This window comes from Gorilla gorilla, chromosome 17 (genome assembly GCF_029281585.2).
Source record: "Gorilla gorilla gorilla isolate KB3781 chromosome 17, NHGRI_mGorGor1-v2.1_pri, whole genome shotgun sequence".
NCBI lineage: Eukaryota > Metazoa > Chordata > Mammalia > Primates > Hominidae > Gorilla > Gorilla gorilla.
In genome coordinates this window covers 32,696,211-32,710,897 of record NC_073241.2, presented here as the reverse complement: position 1 = coordinate 32,710,897, position 14,687 = coordinate 32,696,211, and positions in this window count along the sequence as shown.

Genomic DNA, 14,687 nt, shown 5'->3' with positions numbered 1-14,687 from the left:
CCCAGCAGCTCACCCCCAGCTCTCGGGAAGTCTCCTGGGTCTCCCAGCTACTCTCCAAACAACCCCAGATTTCAGCTGGAGTCAGCCCCCCACACCCAGGAGTCACCTACAAACTCACGAGCCTCACGGTGCTCCTCCCCTGTGTCTTTCATCTCTTCACCCCCAGGCCTCAGGGACTCTCCTGTGGCTCCCAGTTACTCTCAAGCCATCCCCAGGTTCCTGCGGGAATCAGCAACATGCACCCAGGAGTCCCCCAGAGACTCACAGGTTTCGGGAGCATATGAGCGGTCCCCCAGCCCTGACTCCTCAAGATTCATGCCTGCCTCACCCAGCATCTACCTCTCCCCTCCCAGGAACTCAGACCCAAGGGGCAGCTCCTCACAAGGGATGTGGAAGTACTCTACATCATCCCGCAGGGCTTCACCACTCTCACATCCGTCATCGACAGAATTCCACAACTTTACATTTCCCTTTCCTAACCAAGAAGGACAATCACTCATGTCATTGTGTTCTCCCGTGTCCTCCTCGGGAGATTCCTCACAGTCACCCCATTCATCAATAATATACCATATGTTCTTACTGCCATCATCCAGCAGCTCACCCCCAGCCACCAATGACTCTCCTGTCTGTCCCAGCTACTCTCCAACTACGCCCAGATTTCAGCGGGCGTCGGTATCCCACACCCCAGAAACACCTACAAACTCACAGACCTCAGTGAGATCCTCGCCAGTCTCTCTCACGTCTTCACCCCCAGCCCTTACGGACCCTCCAGTCTCTCCCAGCTACTCTCCAACCACCCCCACATTTCAGCTGGAGTCAGTTCCTGGCACCCCGGAGTCACCACCAAACTCACCAGTTTCACTGAGTTACTCCCCGGTCTGTCTCATGTCTTCACCTCCAACCCTCAGGGATTCTCCTGTCTGTCCCAGCTACTCTCCAACCACGCCCACATTTCAGCGGGAGTCCGTTGCAGGCACCCAGAAATCACCACCAAACTCACCAATTTCACTCAATTACTCTCCAGTCTCTCTCATGTCTTCACCAGCCCTCAGGGACTCTCCTGTCTGTCCCAGCTACTCTCCAACAACGCCCAGATTTCAGCTGGAAGCAGTTCCTTGCACCCCGGAATCAACACCAAACTCACCAATTTCACTCAATTACTCTCCAGTCTCTCTCATGTCTTCACCAGCCCTCTGGGACTCTCCTGTCTGTCCCAGCTACTCTCCAACAACGCCCAGATTTCAGCTGGAAGCAGTTCCTTGCACCCCAGAATCAACACCAAACTCACCAATTTCACTCAATTACTCTCCAGTCTCTCTCATGTCTTCACCAGCTATCAGGGACTCTCCCGTCTGTCCCAGCTACTCTCCAACCACGCCCACATTTCAGCTGGAGTCAGTTCCAGGCACCCCGGAGTCACCACCAAACTCACCAATTTCACTCAATTACTCTCCAGTCTCTCTCATGTCTTCACCAGCCATCAGGGACTCTCCCGTCTGTCCCAGCTACTCTCCAACCACGCCCACATTTCAGCTGGAGTCAGTTCCAGGCACCCCGGAGTCACCACCAAACTCACCAATTTCACTCAATTACTCTCCAGTCTCTCTCATGTCTTCACCAGCCCTCAGGGACTCTACTGTCTGTCGCAGCTACTCTCCAACTACGCCCAGATTTCAGCTCGAAGCAGTTCCTTGCACCCCAGAATCGCCACCAAACTCACCAATTTCACTCAATTACTCTCCAGTCTCTCTCATGTCTTCACCAGCCCTCAGGGACTCCCCTGTCTGTCCCAGCTACTCTCCAACCACCCCCACATTTCAGCTGGAGTCAGTTCCTGGCACCCCGGAGTCACCACCAAACTCACCAGTTTCACTGAGTTACTCCCCGGTCTATCTCATGTCTTCACCTCCAGCCCTCAGGGACTCTCCTGTGTGTCCCAGCTACTCTCCAACCACGCCCACAGTTCAGCAGGAGTCCGTTCCAGGCACCCAGGAATTACATACAAACTCAGCAGTTTCACTGCGTTACTCCCCAGTCTCTCTCATGTCTTCATCCCCAGCCCCCTGGGACTCTCATGTCTGTCCCAGCTACTCTACCACCACGCCCAGATTTCAGAGGGAGTCAGCCTCCCACACTCCGGAATCACCTACAGACTCACAGACTTCACGGAGGTCCTCCCTGGTCTCTCTCAGGTCTTTGCCCTCAGCCCACAGGGACTCTTGTGTCTCTTTCAGCTACTCTCAAAACTTCTCTAGATTCCAGCTTTCCAGCTGGACTCAGTTCCAGGCACCCACGACACACCACTGAACTCACGAATTTCACTGACTTACTCCCCAGTCTCTCTCATGTTCTCACCCCCAGCCCTCAGGGACTCTTCTGTCTCTCTCAGCTACTCTCCAACCATCTCCACATTACACCTGGGGTCAGCTTCCCACACCCAGGTATCACCTACAAACTCACGGACCTTGCTGCAACCCTCCCCCATTTCTTTCACCTCTTCACCCCCAGCCTTCAGGGACTCTCCTGTGTCTCCCAGATTCTCTCCAGCCTTCCCCAGATTTCTGCCACAGTCAGCCCCAGGCACCCAGGGGAACCCTGGACACTCACAGGCCTCACCAGGCTACCTCCCAATGACCTGTATCTATACAGGGATGGCTCCCACGCTTCCCTCAGGGACCCCAAACCCATCTCCACTTACATTCAGACACTCCCAGGGCCTGACAGCTACTCCCCGTTATTGTCCTTCAGTTCGAAGCCCTGGCCAATCTACTAGCCAACATGATGCAGCTACCTGGCCATGTCTCCACATTTCTGGGGAGGGCCCCACACCCAGCCGCAGAAGAGCCCCTCCTGCATTCCGTCCTCACACACAGGCCTTTCCATCCACTTGCTACTGTCACACTGTTGCCAGCAGAAGAGGCCCCTGTAATGGCCGATATCACCGCCCAGTCTATCCTCACCCCACAGCTGTGCAGCGGGACCCTCCTGCTGGCCCAGGTGGCTGCCAGAGCCCATGCTGGCACGACACTCCAGCATGTCGGCGTCCCTGCGGGCCACGCTACCGGTGACATGGCTCCCATGACCCTCCTTCCTGGCAGTGACACTGCTGATGTGAACCCCAGTTTCACAGCTGTCATTTGTAAATAGGACCATTTTCCCTTTTCTCGCTCCCTTCCATTCACAGGGCTTCTCATTCTCTCTGTTTCTGCCTCCGTTTCAGAGATTTACTCACCTTTTTCTCTCTCACTATGTCTGCCGTGGTCTCCAGAAGAGTGTGCCACATAAAATTGCCCCATTAAAAGTCATGAATTGAGTGGATTTTAGTATATTTGTGCTTGTGCACATTCAATTTTAATTCGCAATCCATTTTAGAAGGTTTTACCACCCCCGACCAGAGAAAAACCCTGTGGACATTAGTCACTCCTCATTCTGTCTCAAACCCTCTCCCTGACCCTCAGCCCTAGGTAACAACTGCATAGAGCGATCAACCCCATATGCATAGATTTCCATATTGTGGACATTTCCTATAAACGGAATTGCACAATACGTGAGCTTTTATGACTGACATAACACTTTTAGCACAATATTTTCAAGATTCATCCACATTGCAGCCCTACCCACAGGGGTAAACCGCATTTTGTGGTTTCAGTAACACCGGGTGTTTTCTCCTTCCTTCCGTCTTTCCTTCCTTCCTTCCTTCCTTCCTTCCTTCCTTCCTTCCTTCCTATTTCTCTCTTATTCCTTCTGCCCTCTCTCTTCCATATGCCTTAGGTGCATCCTACGTCCTGCGTCCTTTTGGGGAATCCTCAACAGGTGCTGGAAAATTGTGTTATTGTGATTATTTACCGCTATCTCTCTTTCATGGTTCTCCATCAGTTGTAAGCATCTATTGGTTTATCCCAGGTCACTAAGTATATTTTAATTAGGTACACCTGTTTTTCTTTATACACCTGTTTCTGGAGTATAGGGTCGCATACTCATAAACCCAGTGTATCTCAGAAACGCATCTAATATTCCAATAAACCCATCATAACGTTGAAAAATCATAAATCAAACCAACATAAGTCACGGTTTGACAGTGGATATGGGCTCCATCAATTCCATTGTCTTCAATAATGCTGTACACCATTAAGAATGGCAGACTGATTGGGCGTGGATGTGGATAACATTATAAAAATCAGTTATTAGAGGGATACTTTAACCTGACTGAAGAGCTGATCTAATGGTATTAGTACAGCGCATGCTTATGTGAGATGTTTTGAGACAGAGTAGTACATTTGTGTATGAAATTCTGTGGCTTTTTTCACTTAGTAGGAACCTTTGTGTGTGGAAAACTGAGAAAATTGCTTTCTGCTGTAGAGTCTGGCATTCACGGTAGATTAAAGCTTATTTTTCTGGAAGTAAATCTTATTCAATAAGATACTACTCTTTATAATAAAAAACAGAGACACTGGTGATGTGAAGTCATTATCCTCAGCAAACCAATCCAGGAACAGAAAACCAAACGCCACATTCTCACTTATAATGGGAGCCGAAAAATGGGATCACATGGACACAGGAAGGGGAACAACACACACTGGGGCCTTTTGGGAGGCAGAGCGTTAAGAAAAACAGCTACTGCATGCTGGCCTTAATACCTAGGTGATGGGTTGACAGGTGCAGCAAACCACCATGGCACACGTTTGTTTACCTTAGTAACAAATCTGCACACCCTGCCCATATATCTCAGAACTTAGAAACAAAACGAAAGCAAAGAGAACGAGAAAGCAATAGCAAAACGCTAACGGCAAAACAAAGTTTCAAACTCAGAAAGTGACAGACCAATTTTTGATTCAAATCATGGTTCTCGACCCAGGTGCCTTAAGGTCAGGATAAAGAATTTGATTACGTATTGTAAAGAAGACATGCAGCGGATGACCAGAAAAATTGTTCTCAACATACGTGTGGCTTCGAGTTCAACGGTGACGCTATCTAGCGGGACATAGCATTAGATTCCAAAGGGCCGAGTCCCGCAAGACTGGCCTCCCACACTAATAACAATGGGAAGCCCTACGTTGTTTTACCTGTGCTTCTCAGCAACTGGCTGTAAATCAGGTTTCCACCACTCCCAGTTTTACTTGCATTCATTTGCTGGAAGAGCTCACAGCACGCAGGGAAACACTGACATTTCCTATTTTCTGTATTTTAGCGGATATTGCAAAAACTTCAGAAAAAACTTTTGGGCCCGGCATGTGGGGAGGGGCGCACTGCCTTCCAGGAAGTGTTATCCAGAAGCTCTCTAAACCCAGTCCTTTTGGGTTTTTATGGAGACCTCATCTATAGGCATGATGGGTTAAACCATAGGCTATTGGTCATCAACTCAACCTGAGGCTCTCAACCCTCCCTGGAAATTGGGGTTGAGGCTTTGCCATTCTCAGTCTGAGTAAAAGAATTTACACAAACGGAATTTTAAAACAGATTAGCATAACTGGAAACTTAACTAGATGATGGAATTATCTGGAGCCACACCTTGATATTCCTAACCCGAGCACCCTCATCCAACGAATGCTCCACCCAACTGGCTCCCAAGCCTCTACGGGGTTCCAGAGCAAAAGGATGTTTCTACAACGCCTATCTCCACCTCTTCTTCAAAGTCTTTTCGCTTACACGGGTAATTCTTCAACTGCCATGCATCAGGGTCAGGGGGAGGGCTTGTTACCACACAGATCTGTGGATCTCCGGGGTTTGAGGGTGACAAGGATGCTGCTGGTGTCAAAACCACAACGTGGGAACCACAGAACCCGTAGTTGGTTTTCAGTGTTTCCGTGCATTTAATTCATCATACCTTTGGCCAAGAAAACTTGTAAGTTCTCAGATTGTCCCAAAGGTGGTGCATGAAATCAAATCAGGAGAACAGTTTCCTACGAGGTGTAGCCTGGGAAAGTTGGGGGTGACTGATGGAAAGGAGGAGTGAAGCTCCGCCCTTTCCGCTGCGAGGCTGCGCCCGAGGCTATTTAAACCCACCCTGGCTGGCCTGTACTCAGATCTTCGCAGAGCGAAGCAGCAGCCGGAGCGTTTGGCGGACTCTGCGTGGACTTGGAGCTCACAGCATCTTGGGACTTGGAAGCGGATTCAGAGGACAGGACAGAACACTTGGGCAAGTGAATCTCTGTCTGTCTGTCTGTCTGTCTCATTGGTTGGTTTATTTCCATTTTCTTAAGGACCACATACCTCACACCCCACACACACAAACACACACGCACACACACATGCACACACACACACTCCTTCATTCTGCGGGTTAGGAAATTAGTAGGGGTCTCTGGGAGTTGCAGGTTTCCTAATCATATCTGCACCTAAGAACACTAGGGTCTTGTCTGGCTCTTCTTATGAACGGTCCCCCAGCCCGGACTCCCCAAGATCCATGCTAGCCTCACCCAGCTTCTCCCTCTCCCCTCTCAGAACCTCAGACTTAAGAGGAAGCTCCTCACCAGGGATCCGGAGCTACCATTCACCATCCCCTAGGGCTTCACCACACTCACCTCTGTCATCACCAGTATCCCACAATCTCCCATGTCATGTCCCTGTGGCTCACATCTGTAATCCCAGCAATTTGGGAGGCCAAGGCAGGCAGATCACTTGAGGTCAGCAGTTCAAGACCAGCCTGGCCAACACAGTGAAACTCCGTCTTTACTAAAAATACAAAAATTAGCCGGGCATGGTGGTGCACACCTGTAATCCCAGTGACTCAGAAGGCTGAGGCAGGAGAATCGCTTGAACCCAGGAGGCGGAGGTTGCAGTGACCGAGATTACACCACTGCATTCCAGCCTGGGTGACAGAGCAAGACTCCATCTCAAAAACAAACAAACAAAAAATAGGCTGGGCGCGGTGGCTCATGCCTATAATCCCAGCATTTTGGGAGGCTGAGGTGGGTGGATCACCTGAGGTCAGGAGTTCGAGAGCAGCCTGGCCAACTTGGTGAAACCCTATCTCTACTAAAAATACAAAAATTAGCTGGGTGTGGTGGCAGGCGCTTGTAATCCCAGCTACTTGGGAGGCTGAGCCAGGAGAATCGCTTGAACCTGGGAGGTGGATGTTGCAGTGAGCCAAGACTGCACCAGTGTACTCCAGCATGGGCAACAAGAGCGAAACTCCCTCTCAAAAAAAAAAAAAAGAAAAGAAATCATTTCCTTTGCAGCATCATGGACGCAGCTGGAAGTCATTATCCTGAGCAAATTAATGCAGGAACAAAAAACCAAATACCATATGTTCTCACTCATAAGTGAAAGCTAAACAATGGGTGCTCATGGACATCAAGGTGGCAATAATGGACCCTGGGGAGTTCTAGAAGGGGCACAGCAGAAAAGGGCACAGGTTGAAAAACTAACTATTGGGTCCTGTGCTCAGTACCTGGGTGATGCAATCAATCATACCCCAAACCTCAGCATCACACAATATTACCAATAAACCTGTATATGCACTTCCAAATCTAAAAGTTAATTTATACCAAAAATCTAAGCTCAAAAAGAAAAACAAATTCTTTTGCCCATTAAAAAACAAATAATAACAAATACAATAGTCATCCTACATCAGAAATCTATATTAATGCAATTTATCATATTCATTAATTAAAGAAGACACACCTTACGATTATCTCAATTAATGCAGGAAAAAAGCATTCACTAAAATTCAGCCTGCACCTGTGACTTTAAAAATTAACAACTAGGAAACTTCCTTAACTCAGCAAAGAGAATCTACCAAAATACCTACCAGGAACATCACATTAATGACATAATATTGACAGCATTTTCTTTAAAGCCTGGAATTAAACAAAAATGCCCTCTCTTCACTGCTTCCATTTAACAGTATACTACAGAGCCTAACCAGTGTAGAAAGTCAGTGTAGTAAGTAAATCTTTAGAATAACTCCGTAATCTAATGAGAGAATTCAGGAAGATTTCTAGATGCAGGCTCAACATAAAAATTAATAGCTAAATCAAGGATGCAGGTTGAAATCTTTACAGTAATTACTAAAAACATAGAAAAAGAGTATATGACTTCCAAGGTAATGACAGACGGTGAGAAGGAAAGAATTATATTAAAATTCAATCGAATGGAAACAGAATGTCAGTAGGAAAACAGAAGAGTTAAATAAAATAGATGTACATAGAACACTGTTCTCAACAATGCATAATACATGTTCTTTTCAAATGTACAGAAAACATTTGACAATATCGACCAAATTCTGGGCCATTAAGCAAGTCTAAACAAATTTCAAAGAACTAAAAAAAAAAAAAAATACATAGTATGTTCTGTGTCCACCACACAATATAATCAGAAATCAAAAATTTAAAGATAAATACAAAATTCTCATATGTTTGGAAATAAGGAAGTATACTTCTACATAACTCATGGGTCAAAAAAAAAACAAGCACAAAGTTGGAACATAGTTTGAACTAAGTAAAATAAAAACACTAAAAATAAAAATTTATGGGACGAAACTAAAGCAATTCTTAGAGGAAAACTTGTAGCCTTAAATGGTAAATAGAAAAGATAGTGGTTGACACTCTAAGAATTATCCATGTCAAGAAGTCAGGAAAAGAACAAATTAACCCAAGGAGTACAGAAGAAAGTACTAAATATAATAGTAATTGATGAAATAAAAAATAAGTAAAAAATAGAGACCACAAATAGGCCAAAAACTTGGTTCTTTTAAAAGACTAGTAAAATTGATAAATCCCTGGTGCGACTACTCAGAAGAAAAAAGGGGTGAAGGCACCAAGAAAGCAAAGTCAGGAATAAAAAAGGGAACATCTCTGCAGACACTAAAATGGTAAAATGATATTGTGAACAATTTGATGTCAAGACAATTTGCAAAGTTAGATTAAATGGACAAATGCTGGGAAAACTATAATCTACCAAAATGGGCAAAAGAAATAAAATTATAAAAACATTCTATATAGGGAATTGAGCCATAATTTAAAGACCTCTCCAGAGAAAACTCTAGGCCAATGTGCGTTCACTGGTGAATTTCACTTTACACTTAAGAAGGAAAAAAATCAGCATACATAAATTTACCCAGAGAATAAAAACAGAGAAAATGAAATTTAACTCACTTTACGAAGCCAAGATTTGAAAAAACTATGAGAAAGGAAAATTATAACCAATCGCTCAGACGACATGAATTTGAAAATCCTAAACAAAATATTAACGGACAGAATCCAGCAATTTAATAATAAAATAATTTAATAAGTATTTAACAAAATAATACAGCACAACTAAATTACATTTATTCCAGAAACATGTTGGTTTACCATTTAATCAATGTAATTAACCACATTTATTTATAGGATAAAGTAGAAAAATTATCATCTCAAAGATTCAGAAAAATCTTTAAGAATTCAACATCCATTCATGATTTAAAAAAACTCTTAGCAAGCTAAACGAATTTCTTTTTTCCTTCTTTCTTTTTTTTTTTTTTGTTTCATTTTTTGAGACAGAGTCTTACTCTGTCATCCAGGCTGGAGAGCAGTGGTGCGATCTTGGCTCACTGGAACCTCTGCCTCCTGGTTTCAAGTGATTCTCGTGCCTCAGCCGGAGTAGCTAGCATTACAGGCATGTGCCACCACACCTGGCAAATTTTTGTAATTTTTAGTAGAGACAGGGTTTCACCATGTTGCCTAGGCTGGTCTTAAACTCCTGGCCTCAAGTGATCTGCCCCCACTGGGCCTCCCAAAGTGCTGGGATTACAGGTGTAAGCCAAGGCGCCCAGCCAAGGAATTTCTTAATCGATAAATGGTCACTAATACACACACACACACACACACACACACACACACACACACACTCGCAAAGCATTTGGAGAGATGTTGAAAGCTTTTCCTTTGATAATGGAACTGTATGTTGATGGCTGCTATTGCCACTTCTAATTCTACACTGTACTGAATGTTCTAGCCAGTGATAGGGGAGATGAATGACTGAAATGGAAAAAGTATAATTTATTATTTTCATATGATGTAATCATGTACCATAAAATCCAAAAGAATCTATAGATAAATTAGTAGAACTAATAAGTGAGTTTAGGCTGGGCACGGTGGCTCAGGCCTGCAGTCCTAGCACTTTGGGAGGCTGAGGCTGGCAGATCACTTGAGCACAGAAGTTTGAGACCAACCTGGGCAACATAGCGAAACCCCATCTCTACAAAAAAATGAAAAAATTAGCTGGGCATGGTGGCACCTGCCTGCAGTGCTAGCTACTCAAGAGGCTGATATAGGAGGATCACCTGAGCCCAGGGAGGTTGAGGCTGTAGTGAGCCATGATCATGCCACTGCATTCCAGCCTGGGTGACAGAATGAGACTGCTTCAAAAAAAAAAAAAAAGTGAGTTTAGGAAAGTTGCTAACTGCAAGATTAATAAATAAAATGAAGTGCATTTAAAACAACAAAAAACATTTAGAAAATAAACATTTTAAAGGGATATCATTTAAATAACCACAAAAAAAATCTAAGAATAAATCTCACCAAAAATATGCAAGCTTTCTATACAGAAAATGAGAAAGCATTGTAAAGAGAAATTGAAGAGGACCTAATTAAATGAGAGAATACCTCTGTTCATGGGTTGGATGAGTCAATATTGTAAAGATTCAATTCTCCCCAGTCTATAAATTCAATGCAATTCCAAACAAATTTCTACCCAGTGTGTGTAATTTGACTAGTTGATTCCCAAATTTATATGGAGATATAGATGACCTAAAATACCCAAACAATTGTGAAGAATAAGAAGAAGATGATGAGGATATATTAGAAAGCTACAGTAAGATAGTTGTGCTATTGGCACACAGATGAAAAATCAATGAACAGAAGAGAAAGGTCAGAAACAGATTCATGTTCCTCAGGGTAGTAAACAAATGAAAATCTTCTGAACCAGTGTGCTGGAATAACTGGAGAGCCATACACGAAAAAAGATGAAACCTGACGCCTTCCTCACACCACACACATAGATCAATTTTAAAAGGAATGAATCTTCCCGAAGAAAATACAGTAGTAAAATGTCCTTTAAACTCAAGGAAAATTTTCTTAATCAGGACACAAAAACACAAACTTTATAAAGGGAAAGCATGATACATATGATGGTAATACAACTAAGAACTTCTGTTAACCAAAAGCTACTCCTGAGAGACAGAAAAGGCAAATCACAGAGCAGAAAAGCTTTCTTGAAATACATTTATGACCAATAACAGAATTGAAATCAGAATACACAAAGAACTACAATCAGGAGAAAAAAGATGAATAATCCAGGAGAAAAGTGGTTAAGAAAATTAAAAAGTTACTTTACAAAAAAGGATATCCAGATACTTAATCTTAAAAAAACTTCCTCAATCTTATTAATTACAGAAATGCAAATGATCACCACCACAAGATGCCATCACACAAACACCCAAAGGCTAAAGATAAAAATACTCCGAATTGCAAGTATTGGGGAAGATATGGAATGCTTGAAGTCTACAATACCAGTGGAGTAAAAATTGGTACAACTGTTTTAGAAAACAGGTGACATTATCAAATAAAGTTCAAGATTCATTACCCTAAGACAGAACAATTTTAGTCTGAGGTATACATTCAACAAAAATGTGGCCACATGTGCAACAAGAAACGTGTATTTTTAAAAGAAGTATTATTGGGCTAGGCATGGTGGCTCATGCCTGTAATCCCAGCAATTTGGGAGGCAGAGGCAGGCACATCACTTGAGGTCAGGAATTTGAGACCAGCCTGGACAACATGGCAAAACCCCATCTCTACTAAAAATACAAAATTAGCTGGGTGTGGTGGTGGACGCCTGTAATCCCAGCTACTCTGGAGGCTCAGGCATGAGAATTGCTTGAACCCAGGAGGCGGAGGTTGCAATGAACTGAGATCATGTCACTGCACTCCAGCCTGGGTGACAGAGTGAGACTTAATCTCAAAACAAAAAAACAAAAAACATAATTTATCACAATAAAAATTGGAAACAACCCAAATGTAATAGAAAGAAAGAGATTCCATTTTCAGTCACAATTTGTGCAAGAATGAATATTTGAAAAGATGTGCAAAGACATGATTAAAAAAGTATAAAATATTATTAAAGAATGAACAAGATGACTCACATGTACAACTCAATATCGCAAAGTTGTCACTTCTCTCAAGTTAATCTATAAATTCAATGTAGTTCCAATAAAAATCCTAAAAATGTTTTATTATGGCGCTTCACAAAATGATTTTAAAATTGAATGTAACAATAAAGTTCCAAGAAGAGCAAGACAATTATGCCTTTATCAAACCACATTATAAAGCTACAATAATTACAAAAGTGTGGTAGAGAGAACTTAGGAGCAGTTTTGAATATTTATAGAAACTTGGTATATTACTGAGAGGGATTACAAATTAATGGAGAACAAAACAGCACGCAATTGATGGTGTTAGGACAATTGGCTATCTATATGAAAAAAACACTTCCCCCAACTTCCAATTAGATTAAAGACCTAAATATTGAAAATGGAACTTGAATATTTTTGAAGAAATGTGGAATATCTTTACTACATCAGTATAGGGGGGTGAATTTCATAAACATGACAGAAAAGCGTGAAATATATACACACACATAGAAAAACAAATTTTACTATATTCAAAATTACAAACTTCTCTCCAGGCATGATGGCTCATGCCTGTAATCCCGGCACTTTGGGAAGCTGAGGTGGGTGGGTCACTTGAGTCTAGGAGTTCGAGACCAGTTTGGACAACACAGTGAGACCCTGTCTCTATAAAAAATACAAAAATTAGCCAGGCATGGTGACGCTCACCTGTAGTCCCACTTACTCAGAGCGGCTGAGATGGGAGGATCGCTTGAACCCCGGGAGGTTCAGGCTGCAATGAGCCGAGATCGTGCCACTGCACTCCAGCCTGAGTGACACAGTGAGATCATGTCTCAAAACAAAACAAAAATTTACAAACTTTTGTACAACAAAATAAATCACAATCAAATTTAAAAGGCAACATGTGGGGAGAATATAATTATAATTCTAAGAAAAATTGGCATTCAGATTCTTTAAAGAACTCCTATAAATCAATATAAAATATTTTTACTATCATGATACTACTGGTAACCTGCAGGCAGCAACCAACCAGAAGATAGCAAGACTAATATGAATGAACACATAAAAAAGAGGCTGCTCTCGTACATACCAGCTGAATATTAGCCCTCTAAACAACCTCTAACAAAATCAACAAAATATTATGTGAACACAGAATAATGTAAACCCCCTCTCAGCAAAAAAGAAAAAAAGTCAAATTTGAAATGATTGTTTTCCTTCAAGCAAGGAATTAGCATTAGTTAATAGAAAACTGATGCTGACTTCTTTAATAATAACATTTTAGGTTGGACAATGTGAAATGGCCATTTTTAAAGCAAAAGATGGTTAAAAACTGGCAATTTCAAATGATTCAACCTCTATATTCTTAACTATGGTACTGTAAATTGCCAGTTTATATACAATATTCCAACCTGTAGAGCTAAACCCAGAACCTGTATATTAACTAATATACAGCTAAACACAGAACCTGTATTTTAACTGATGGGCTTGAAACTAGTCAATAAGACTAAAACTTGATTTTACTGAATTATATAAGTCAGTTGATGGTGCTATGTTTTCCTGGAATTTGATATAAAAATTGATTTACAGCCCACTAAAAATGTAATTATTTATGTTTGTCAAAATTTGTGAAATATGCTTAGATGATTATTTAAAGCCTAAACCTGAATGAGAGAAAATCTAACTAAACTTAAATTGGTTGGATTTACAAATGGCTTTTTTTCCCCATTTTCACCCCACCAATGTCAACTTCTTCGTATCATTACACTATAAAAATTCCAGTATAATTTTTGATATAGCATCTCTGTTGGCTCCCTTAATCTAAAATGTTCTCACAAAGTTTAAGAACAACCTTAAATATTACTGGAACAAAAACAGACATATAGACCAATGGAACAGAATACAAAGCCAAGAAAAAATCCATGCATTTATACTCAGCTGATATTCAACAAAGGTGCCAAGAATCCAAGATGGGGAAAGGACAGTCTCTTCAATGAACAATACTGGGGAAACTGAATATCCACTTGCAGAAAAATGAAATTGCAACCTATCTCACCCAATATACAAAAATCATCTCAAAGTAAATGCTTAACTGTGAAACATGAAATTGGAAAACTACTAGAAGAAAAGATAGGTGAAAATCTTCTTGACATTGGTCTGGGCCAAGATGTTTTTGGATATGACTGAAAAGCATAGGCAACGAAAGAAAAAGTAGACAAATGATACTGTATCAAACTAAAACGCTTTTGCACAGCAAAGGAAATATTTATAGAGTAAAGAGACAACCTACAGAATGGGAGAAATATCTACAAAGCATACATTCGATAATAGTTTAACAGATTTTTTAAAAAAGGAATTCAGACAACACAATAGCAAGAGAATAAGTTACTTCTCTAGAAAATGGGCAAAGAACCTGAAAAGATATTTCTCAACAGAAGACACACAAATGGCCAAGAGGTATAATGAGAAAATGCTAAACATCATTAATCATCATGGAAAAGCAAATTAAAACCACAAAGAGATATCCTCACACCTGTTAGGATGGTCATTAACAAACAGACAAAAGAAGAGTTGGTGAGGATGA